Source organism: Orcinus orca, chromosome 1 (genome assembly GCF_937001465.1).
Source record: "Orcinus orca chromosome 1, mOrcOrc1.1, whole genome shotgun sequence".
Taxonomy (NCBI): Eukaryota; Metazoa; Chordata; class Mammalia; order Artiodactyla; family Delphinidae; genus Orcinus; species Orcinus orca.
The window spans coordinates 185,283,007-185,294,188 of record NC_064559.1 but is presented as its reverse complement, the minus strand read 5'-3'; the positions used below and the strand labels follow the sequence as shown (position 1 = coordinate 185,294,188).

Below are 11,182 nucleotides of genomic sequence, written 5' to 3'. Positions count from 1 at the left end.
AGTCTTCAAATCTGATTCTCTGGGAATTCGTCCTCTGATTGCTGGACCCCCAGATTGGTATGCCTGACATAGGGCTCAGAACCTTCACTCCAGTAGGTGGGCTTCTGTGGTATAACTGTTCTCCAGTTTCTGAGTCACCCACCCAGCAGTTATGAGATTTGATTTTATTGTGATTGCGCCCCTTATACCACCTCATTGTTGCTTCTCCTTTGTCTTTGGATATGAGGTATCTTTTTTGGTGAGTTCCAGTGTCTTCCTGTCGATGATTGTTCAGCAGTTAGTTGTGATTCCAGTGCTCTCGCAAGAGAGAGTGAGTGCACGTCCTTCTCCTCTGCCATCTTGAACCAATGTCACAGCCAATTTAAAGTAGGCCTTTTCTACTTTCAAGTATACCAATGTATCAAAGGCTGAAGCTAGCAGAGGGAAAAAATCATTCTTGTCCTGAGGAACTGGTCTGTGGCCTCATTTCTGATCATCTGTGTTTTGTAACTTCCATATTTGACTTTTTGCCTGGACTTCTGGGAAGCTAAGTATGGTTCTGCTCCCAGTTCCAGTGTGTGGGTTTTTCCCACACCACCAAGCAACTCTGGGACATCAGCAGGCTGTCCTACAATTCTACTCAATTCTGACATGATCTATCAAGTGATAGCATCAGATCCCACAGGTTAATGGCTCAGTCCTACAAAACTGCCCCCACCCTGACACCAATCACAAGTCCAAGTTGTCACCTGTGCTTCCAACTGACCAACTATAGATTGGAGGTTTCAGCAACCCCTTCCTTGGATTCAATCAATTTGCTAGAGTGGTTCACAGAACTCAGAGAAACATTTTACTTACTAGGTTACTGGTTTATTATAAAATGCTATAACCCAGGAAGAGCCAGATGGAAAATATCCACAGGGCAAGGTACATGGGAAGGGACTTGGAGCTTCCATGCCCTCTCTGGACATACCACTCTCCAAGTATCAACACAGTTAACTGGAAGCTCTCCAAACCCTGTCTTTTGCATCTTTACAGTGACTTCATTACATAGGCATGACTGATTAAATCACTGGCCATTGGTGATTGATTCCATCTCTAGCCCTGCTCCCCTCCCCTGAGGTCAGGTGGGTGAGACTAAAAGTTCCAACCTTCTAATCACCCAGCTGATTCTCCAAGCAACCAACAACCCCCATCTTTAGATGTAGTCCAAAACTCACCTCATTAACATAACAAAAGAGCACTTTGTCTCTCTCATCACTTAGGAAATTCCAAATATTTTAGGAGCTTTGTGCCAGAAATGGGGACAATATCTATTTCTTATTATATATCTATATTTCTTATTATAAATCACAATATAACACTGTCAAGCTTTGCTGTTGTCATGTTTAGTTTCTCTTTTATCCTTGGTCCCAAATTTTCCTTAGTGTCCATCCTTCACTAAAACAATTGAATATGTATGTTGTAGACAAAGTGCAGCACAGACTTTCATCAGCCTTCTCAGCCTCTTTACTGCCTTTGACTACGTTAGTCCCACAGCCCTTCCCCCAGCCTCCTTTTTTGCTTTTTCTAACACATGGTATTCTAGCTAGTTTTCTTCCTACATTTCTATCCTTTCTTTCTGGGTCCCCTTTTCCCAATGTAGAAATTTCCTTGCCTGAAACATTTGCTCTCTTTTCATATGTGTCCAGTGGTGTCTAGAAAGCTAGGATGGTCCAAAAGCCATCTTGTCACATCAACAAAGTTTATCTTAAGGCCACTCTAGAGTTACTTATTCTTTTTTTTAATTTTTATTTTATATTGGAGTATAGTTGATTAACAATGTTGTGTTAGTTTCAGATGTACAGCAAAGTGATTCAGTTATACATATACATGTATCTATTCTTTTTCAAATTCTTTTCCCATTTAGGTTATTACATAATATTGAGCAGTGTTTCCTGTGCTATACAGTAGGTCCTTGTTGGTTATCTATTTTAAATATAGCAGTGTGTACATGTCAATCCAAACACCCAATCTATCTGTCCCCTCCGACCCTTCCCCTCTGGTAACCATAAGTTTGTTCTCTAAGTATGTGTGAGTCTGTTTCTGTTTTGTAAGTAACTTCATTTGTAACATTCCATTTTTAAATTATGCATATAAGAGATATCATATGATATTTGTCTTTCTCTGTCTGACTTCACTTAGTATGATAATCTCCAGGTCCATCCATGTTGCTGCAAATGGCATTATTCGTTCCTTTTAATGGCTGAGTAATATTCCATTGTATATATGTACCACCTCTTTTTTATCCATTCATCTGTCAATGGACATTTAAGTTGCTTCCCTGTCTTGGCTATTGTAAACAGCACTGCAATGAACATTGGGGTGCATGTATCCTTACAAGCAATTTTTTTCTCCAGATATATGCCCAGGAGTGGGATTGCTGGATCATATGATAGCTCTATTTTTGTTTATTAAGGAACCTCCATACTGTTCTCCACAGTGCCTGTACCAATATACATTCCCACCAACTGTGTAGGAGGGTTCCCTTTTCTCCACACCCTTAGAGTTACTTATTCTGATGCCCATTCTCTCAACCTGCCCAGACTCATTTTATTTTTTAGCCTATTATATAATATTTAAGGTAGACAAAAGGTTTAAAAATAATGCAATGAATGTTGTGCACCCTATCCAGCTTAAGCAATAAAACATGGCTACAGAGGTAATGCTTTCTACCTCCAGCTCATTTTCAATTATTAAAAGAAGTTGGGGGGGAGTCAATATGGCATACTAGGAGGATGTGGAATTCGTGTCTCCACACAACTAGGGCACCTACCAGGCACCAGTGGGGGACCACAGACACCTAAGTGGACGGGAGGAACCCCCAGTGACCGGGTAGGACATGGGGCATGGGGAGAGTGAAGGGGGAGGAGAAGTGTAGGCAGGAAGGGACTGGCGCCCCAAGGGGTGGCTGGGGGAGGGGAAGGGTTTCCCACACCCGAAGTGGGAAATTGGGGAACCACTGGGAGGGCAGAGGATCAAAAGGGAGCATGGCCAGGTTTCCCCTGCCCACTTGGTCCCCCAGTAACCTGCTGAGATCCCGGGCCTGATCCTCTGCCCACCAAGGCCCCCTCCAGCTGGGCATGTCCTGAGGGAGTGAGAGGGAGGGAAGAGGGAGAAAAAGTAACGGCTGGACCTCCAGGACAGCACCGCTGAGGGATGGCTGGGGGAGGGGAGGAGTTCCTATACCCAGCAGGACCCACCCACGGTTCAGGATCCAGCGGCGATGGGGGAGACCCTGGGGGAGGGAATGCAGCCAGTGCTTTCCCTGTCCATTTAGGTACTGGGGAGCCTGTTGGGATCCTGGGCCTAATCCTCTGCCCTCAGAGCCTCTCTCCTGCTGCACAGAACACAAGCCCTGCCCCTACACCCCCAGCCAGGGCCCTACCTCTACACTCGGAGACCCCCTCCAACGATCTGGGCCTAAACCCCACCCACACACCCTCACTCAGGGCCCTACCTCCAAACTCTGGAACTCCACACTCCATAAGCCTTCCTTGCAACCGGCTGCCTCTCCCCTTCTGAGCAGGTCCTCAGCAGAGGCCCCGCCCCATGCTTGAACATAGCCCTGCCTAGCCCCGTCCCACAGAGCCTTTTCCGGCTCCATGGGTCCTGACCCTAGGCCCCGCCCCACGCTCAAACGTGACCCCCCCCACCCGCCTAGGTCCTGCTGCAGCCTAAGTTCCACCCCCGCCTAAACTCTGCCCCCATAGCCAAACCTTTTTTTTTTTTCCTCTTTTAGATTGGGGTTCTGTTTTACCTTGTTGATTCATTGTTGCTCATTCTTTTATATTTTTATTTTTCCTAATAAATCTTTTATTTTTCTACTTTTATTTTATTCTTTATACTTTGTTATTGCTCTCTCCGTTTTGTTTGTTTCCCCCCACCCCTTTATTTATTTCCTTTTTTCTGTTCAGGTTTTGTTATACTTTGTTGCAATTGTTTCAATTATAGTTTTATTTTTCCTAATATATTTTCTATCTTTCTAATTTTATTTTGTTTTTTATTCTTTGATATTGTACTGCTTTCTTTCTTTCTTTCTTTCTTTTTTTACCATGCCACGAAGTATGCAGGATCTTGTTTCCCAGGCCAGAGCTCAGGTCTGAGCTCCTGTGGTGGGAGCTCCGAGTCCAAACCTCTGGACTAACAGAGAACCTCAGAACCCAGGGAATATTAATCAGAGTGAGGTCTCCAAGAGTTCCTAACCCAGCTCCATCCAACTGCCTGCAAACTCTAGTGCTAGACGTCTCAGGCCAAACAATCAGTAAGACAGGAACACAGCACCACCCATCAAAAAAAAAATGAAATGACAAAACAATATGTTACAAAAGAAGGAGCAATGTAAAAACCTACAAGACCGGGCTTCCCTGGTGGCGCAGTGGTTGGGAGTCCGCCTGCCAATGCAGGGGACGCAGGTTCGTGCCCCGGTCCGGGAAGATCCCACATGCTGCGGAGCAGCTGGGCCCGTGAGCCATGGCTGCTGAGCCTGCGCGTCCGGAGCCTGTGCTCCGAAACGGGAGAGGCCACAACAGTGAGAGGCCCACGTACCGCCAAAAACCTACAAGACCAAATAAATGAAGAAAAATAGGCAAACTACCTGAAAAAGAATTCAGAGTACTGATAGTAAAGATGATCCAAAATCTCGGAAATGGAATGGAGAAAATACAAGAAATATTTAACAAGGATCTAGAAGAACTAAAGAACAAACAAACAGTGACAAACAACACACTTACTGAAATTAAAAATACTCTAGAAGGAATCAATAGCAGAATAACTGAGGCAGAAGAACGGATAAGTGACCTGGAAGATAAAATGGTGGAAATAACTACCAGGGAGAAGAATAAGAAAACAGAATTGAAGACAATCTCAGAGACCTCTGGGAAAACATTAAATGCACCAACATTCGAATTATAGGGGTTCCAGAAGAAGAAGAGAAAAAGAAAGGGTCTGAGAAAATATTTGAGGAGATTATAGTCAAAAACTTCCCTGACATGGGAAAGGAAATAGTCAATCAAGTCCAAGAAGCACAGACAGTACCATACAGGATAAACCCAAAGAGAAACACGCCAAGACACATATTAATCAAACTATCAAAAATTAAATACAAAGAAAAAATATTAAAAGCAGCAAGGGAAAAGCAACAAATAACATACAAGGGAATCCCAATAAGGTTAACAGCTGATCTTTCAGGAGAAACTTGGCAAGCCAGAAGGAAGTGGCAGGACATATTTAAAGTGATGAAAGGAAAAACCTACAACAAAGATTACTCTACCCAGCAAGGATCTCATTCAGATTCGATGGAGAAATTAAAACCTATGCAGATAAGCAAAAGTTAAGAGAATTCAGCACCACTGGCCTTCCCTGGTGGCACAGTGGTCAAAAATCCACCTGCCAGTGCAGGGGAAATGGGTTTAAGCCCTGGACCAGGAAGATCGTACATGCAGCGGAGCAAGTAAGCCCGTGTGCCACAACTACTGAGGCCACGTGCTGCAACTACTGAAGCCCAGGCACTTAGAGCCCGTGCTCCACAACAAGAGAAGCCACCGCAATGAGAAGCCCGTGTACCACACAGAGAGTAGTCCCTCACTCACCACAACTAGAGAAAGCCTGCACACAGCAACAAAGACCCAACACAGCCAAAAATAAAATAAATAAATTTTTTTAAAAAGAGAGAGAGAATTCAGCACCACCAAACCAGCTCTACAACAAAGGTTAAAGGAAATTCTCTAGGCAGGAAACACAAAAGAAGGAAAAGACCTACAAAAACAAACCCAAAACAATTAAGAAAATGGTACTAGGAACATACATATCGATAATTACCATAAATGTGAATGGATTAAATGCTCCAACCAAAAGACATAGACTGGCTGAATGGATACAAAAACAAGACCCATATATATAATGTCTACAAGAGACCCACTTCAGACCTAGGGACACATACAGACTGAAACTGAGGAGATAGAAAAAGATATTCCATGCAAATGGAAATCAAAAGAACGCTGAAGTGGCAATTCTCATATTAGACAAAATAGTCTTTAAAATAAAGACTATTACAAGAGACAAAGAAGGACACTACATAATGATCAAGAGGCCAATCCAAGAAGACATAACAATTGTAAATAGTTATGCACCCAACATAGGAGCACCTCAATACATAAGGCAAATGCTAACAGCCATAAAAGGGGAAATCAACAGTAACACAATTATAGTAGGGGACTTTAACACCCCACTTCCACCAATAGACAGATCATCCAAACTGCAAATAAATAAGGAAACACAAGCTTTAAATGATACATTAAACAAGATGGACTTAATTGATATTTATAGGATATTCCATCCAAAAACAACAGAATACACTTTCTTCTCAAGTGCTCATGGAACATTCTCCAGGGTATACCATATCTTGGGTAACAAATTAAGCCTTGGTAAATTTAAGAAAATTGAAATGGTATCAAGTATCTTTTCTGACCACAATGCTATGAGACTAGATATCAATTACAGGAAAAAAATTATAAAAAATACAAACACATGGAGGCTAAACAATACACTACTAAATAACCAAGAGGTCATGGAAGAAATCAAAGAAGAAATAAAAAAATACCTAGGAACAAATGACAATGAAAACACAATGACCCAAAACCTATGGGATGCAGCAAAAGCAGTTCTAACAGGGAAGTTCATAGCAATACAATCCTACCTCAAGAAGCAAGAAAAATCTCAAATAAACAACCTAACATTTCACCTAAAGCAATTAGAGAAAGAAGAACAACAACAACAAAAAAAAACCAAAATTAGCAGAAGGAAAGAAATCATAAAGATCAGATCAGATATAAATGAAAAAGAAATGAAGGAAACAATAGCAAAGATCAATAAAATAAAAGCTGGTTCTTTGAGACAATAAACAAAATTGATAAACCATTAGCCAGATTCATCAAGAAAACAAGGGAGAAGACTCAAATCAACAGAATTTGAAATGAAAAAGGAGAAGTAACAACTGATGCTGCAGAAATACAAAGGATCATGAGAGATTACTACAAGCAACTCTATGCCAATAAAATGGACAACCTGGAAGAAATGGACAAATTCTTAGAAAAACACAACCTTCTGAGACTGAACCAGGAAGAAATAGAAAATATAAACAGACCAATCACAAGCACTGAAATTGAAACTGCAATTAAAAATCTTCCAACAACAACAACAAAAATTCCAACAAACAGAAGTCCAGGACCAGATGACTTTGCAGGTGAATTCTATTAAACATTTAGTGAAGAGCTAACACCTATCCTTCTCAAACTCTTCCAAAATATAGCACAGGGAGGAACACTCCCAAACTCTTTCTATGAGACCACCATCACCCTAATACCAAAACCAGAAAAAGATGTTACAAAAAAGAAAACTACAGGCCAGTAGCTCTGATGAACATAGATGCAAAAATCCTCAACAAAATACTAGCAAACAGAATCCAATAGCACATTAAAAGGATCATACACCATGATCAAGTGGGGTTTATCCCAGGAACGCAAGGATTCTTCAATATATGCAAATCAATCAATGTGGTACATCGTATTAACAAATTGAAGGATAAAAAACATATATAATCTCAATAGATGCAGGAAAAGCTTTTGACAAAATTCAACACCCATTTATGATAAAAATCCTCCAGAAAGTAGGCATAGAGGGAACTTACCTCAACATAATAAAGGCCATATATGACAAATCCACAGCCAACATCATTCTCAATGGTGAAAAACTAAAAGCATTTCCTCTAAGATCAGGAACAAGACAAGGTTGCCCACTCTCACCACTATCATTCAACATATTTTTGAAAGTTTTAGCTACAGCAATCAGAGAAGAAAAAGAAATAAAAGGAATCCAAACTGGAAAAGAAGTAAAACTGTCACTGTTTGCAGATGACATGATACTATAAATAGAGAACCCTAAAGATGTTACTAGAAAACTACTAGAGCCAATCAATGAATTTGGTAAAGTAGCAGGGTACAAAATTAATGCACAGAACTCTCTTGCATTCCTATACACTAATGATGAAAAATCTGAAAGAGAAATTAAGGAAACACTCCCATTTACCACTGCAACAAAAAACATAAAATACCTAGGAATAATCCTACCAAAGGAGACAAAAGACCTGTATGCAGAAAACTATAAGACACTGATGAAGGGTAGTTTTATTTTATTTTATTTTATTTTATTTTATTTTATTTTATTTTATTTTATTTTATTTTATTTTATTTTATTGACAGCGAAATAATTCTTTATTTGGGCCGCTTGGGAGAGGGCAGGCAAGGCTAAGCTGGACCCCCATGGGGGGTGGCACCCAGGAGCTCCTCAGGGGGCCAGCCCCTGTGACCCTTGGCTGTGTCACAGGAGCAGCCACAGGCAGCCCCCTGGACGGACGTGGTGGCTCCCTCTGTCCTTCCTACTTGTGTGACCAGGCCTCGGGGGTCCTCTGCAGGCAGTACTGGGTGGCAGGCAGTGACAAAACCAGGCTGCTGGCATGGCGCCCCATCCAGTACAGGCCATAGCCCAGAAGGCCCAAAAAGGCGGCCTTCATGGTCAGCCAAGACACTCTGCCAGAGACGGACAGCAGGGAGACCATCATTATCTCCTGGATGTTGAGGTCAGTGGTCCAGTCCTTCTCGATGCCAGGGACATGGCCCATGCCCACAATGCCCACCACCATAGAGGGGACGCACTTTCTGCACTCGGCATCAGAGGCATGCAGCAGCTCCAGGCACCAGGCCACCTGCCTCAGCATGTAGGTCAGATAGATGTCCCGCTCAGACACGGTGCAGTGCAGGTCGGGGAACTCGCCGATCATCTCAGCCATCATCTGCTCCAGGGAGTCCTGCTTGCACCACTCCACATCATCCTTGCTGATAGGGTCTGACAGGAAACATAGGCCCCAGGCCAGCTTGATCTTCTGCAAGAAGGAGAGGGTGGCAATGGCCCTCTTGAAGGTGATGGGGATAGGCTGGTCACCCAGGTGGAACTTGCAGAAAGGCACCTTGCTGGCCTCCTTGAAAACCTCCCTGAACTCACCTCCAGGGGCCATGCCCAGCTTCTCAGTGATGTGGGCGGACACCTTCAGCAGCAGCATCTGCATGAGTTCCGACATGACCCCGTTCTGCCTTATGGCCTACTGCAGCTTCTCCAGGCTGATGTCCTTGGCCTCACGCAGCAGTGTACACTAGTTCATCTTCAGCACGTCAGGCTGCACCTCCCAGATGGTCTTCACCATGTCCTTTATGCTGTCATTGCTGAAGTGCGCCATGCCCACCATGTGCACCCAGCTCCCGTCCTCGACCACCAGCTCGGTCACCAGGGAAGATGATACAAACGATAGAGAGATATACCATGTTGTTGGATTGGAAAAATCAACAGTGTGAAAATTACTATACAGATTAAACGCAATCCCTATCAAACTACCAATGGCATTTTTCACAGAACTAGAACAAAAATTTTCACAATTTGTATAGAAACACAAAAGACCCCAAATAGCCAAAGCAATCTTGAGAAAGAAAAACAGAGTTGGAGGAATCAGGCTCCCTGACTTCAGACTATACTACAAAGCTACAGAAATCAAGAGAGTATGGTACTGGCACAAAAACAGAAATATAGATCAATGGGACAGAATAGAAAGCCCAGAGATAAACCCATGCACATATGGTCACCTTATCTTTGATAAAGGAGGCACGAATATACAATGGAGAAAAGACAGCCTCTTCAATAAGTGGTGCTGGGAAAACTGGACAGCTACATATACATGAATGAAATTAGAACACTCCCTAACACCATACACAAAAATAAACTCAACATGGATTAAAGACCTAAATGTAAGGTCAGACACTATAAAACTCTTAGAGGAAAACATAGGCAGAACACTCTATGACATAAATCACAGAAAGATCCTTTTTGACCCACCTCCTAGAGAAATGGAAATAAAAACAAAAATAAACAAATGGGACCTAATGAAACTTCAAAGCTTTTGCATAGCAAAGGAAACCATAAACAAGATGAAAAGACAACCATCAATCCAAAAATGGGCAGAAGACCTAAATAGACATTTCTACAAAGAAGATATACAGATTTCCAACAAACACATGAAAGGATGCACATCACTAATCATTAGAGAAATGCAAATCAAAACTACAATGAGGGGATTCCCTGGTGGCGCAGTGGTTGAGAGTCCGCCTGCCAATGCAGGGGACACAGGTTGGTGCCCCGGTCCAGGAAGATCCTACATGCTGCAGAGCAGCTGGGCCTGTGAGCCATGGCCGTTGAGCCTGCGCGTCCGGAGCCTGTGCTCCGCAACGGGAGAGGCGACAACAGTGAGAGGCCCACGTACCGCAAAAAACAAAAACAAAAAAAAAACTACAATGAGCTATCATCTCACACCAGTCAGTGGCCATCATCAAAAAACCTACAAACAACAAATGCTGGAGAGGGTGTGGAGAAAAGGGAACACTCTTGCACTGTTGGTGGGAATGTAAATTGATACAGCCACTATGGAGAACAGTATGGAGGTTCCTTAAAAAACTAAAAATATAACTACCATATTACCCAGCAATCCCACTACTGGGCATATACCCTGAGAAAACCATAATTCAAAAAGAGTCATGTACCACAATGTTCATTGCAGCTCTATTTACAATAACCCGGAGATGGAAACAACCTAAGTGCCCATCAACAGATGAATGAATAAAGAAGATGTGGCACATATATACAATGGAATATTGCTCAGCCATAAAAAGAAACGAAATTGAGTTATCCGTAGTGAGGCAGATGGACCTAAACTCTGTCATACAGAGTGAAGTAAGTCAGAAAGAGAAAAACAAATACCATGTGCTAACGCATATATATGGAATCTAAAAAAAAAAAAAAAATGGTTCTGATGAACCTAGGGGCAGGACAGGAATAAAGACACAAGACCTAGAGAATGGACTTGAGGGCACGGGGAGGGAGAAGGGTAAGCTGGGTCGAAGTAAGAGAGTAACATTGACATATATACACTACCAAATGTAAAATAGATAGCTAGTGGGAAGCCACTGCATAGCACAGCTCAGTACTTTGCGACCACCTAGAGGGGTGGGATAAGGAGGGTGGGAGGGAGATGCAAGAGGGAGGGGATATGGGGATATATCTATGC

At 42.6% G+C, this 11,182-nt stretch overlaps 1 pseudogene; it reads right to left on the bottom strand.

The window, feature by feature from the left end:
- Window positions 1-8,332: 8,332 nt before the first annotated feature.
- Window positions 8,333-9,364, bottom strand: LOC101278462 (traB domain-containing protein-like; annotated as a pseudogene).
- Between the last annotated feature and the right edge of the window lie 1,818 nt (window positions 9,365-11,182).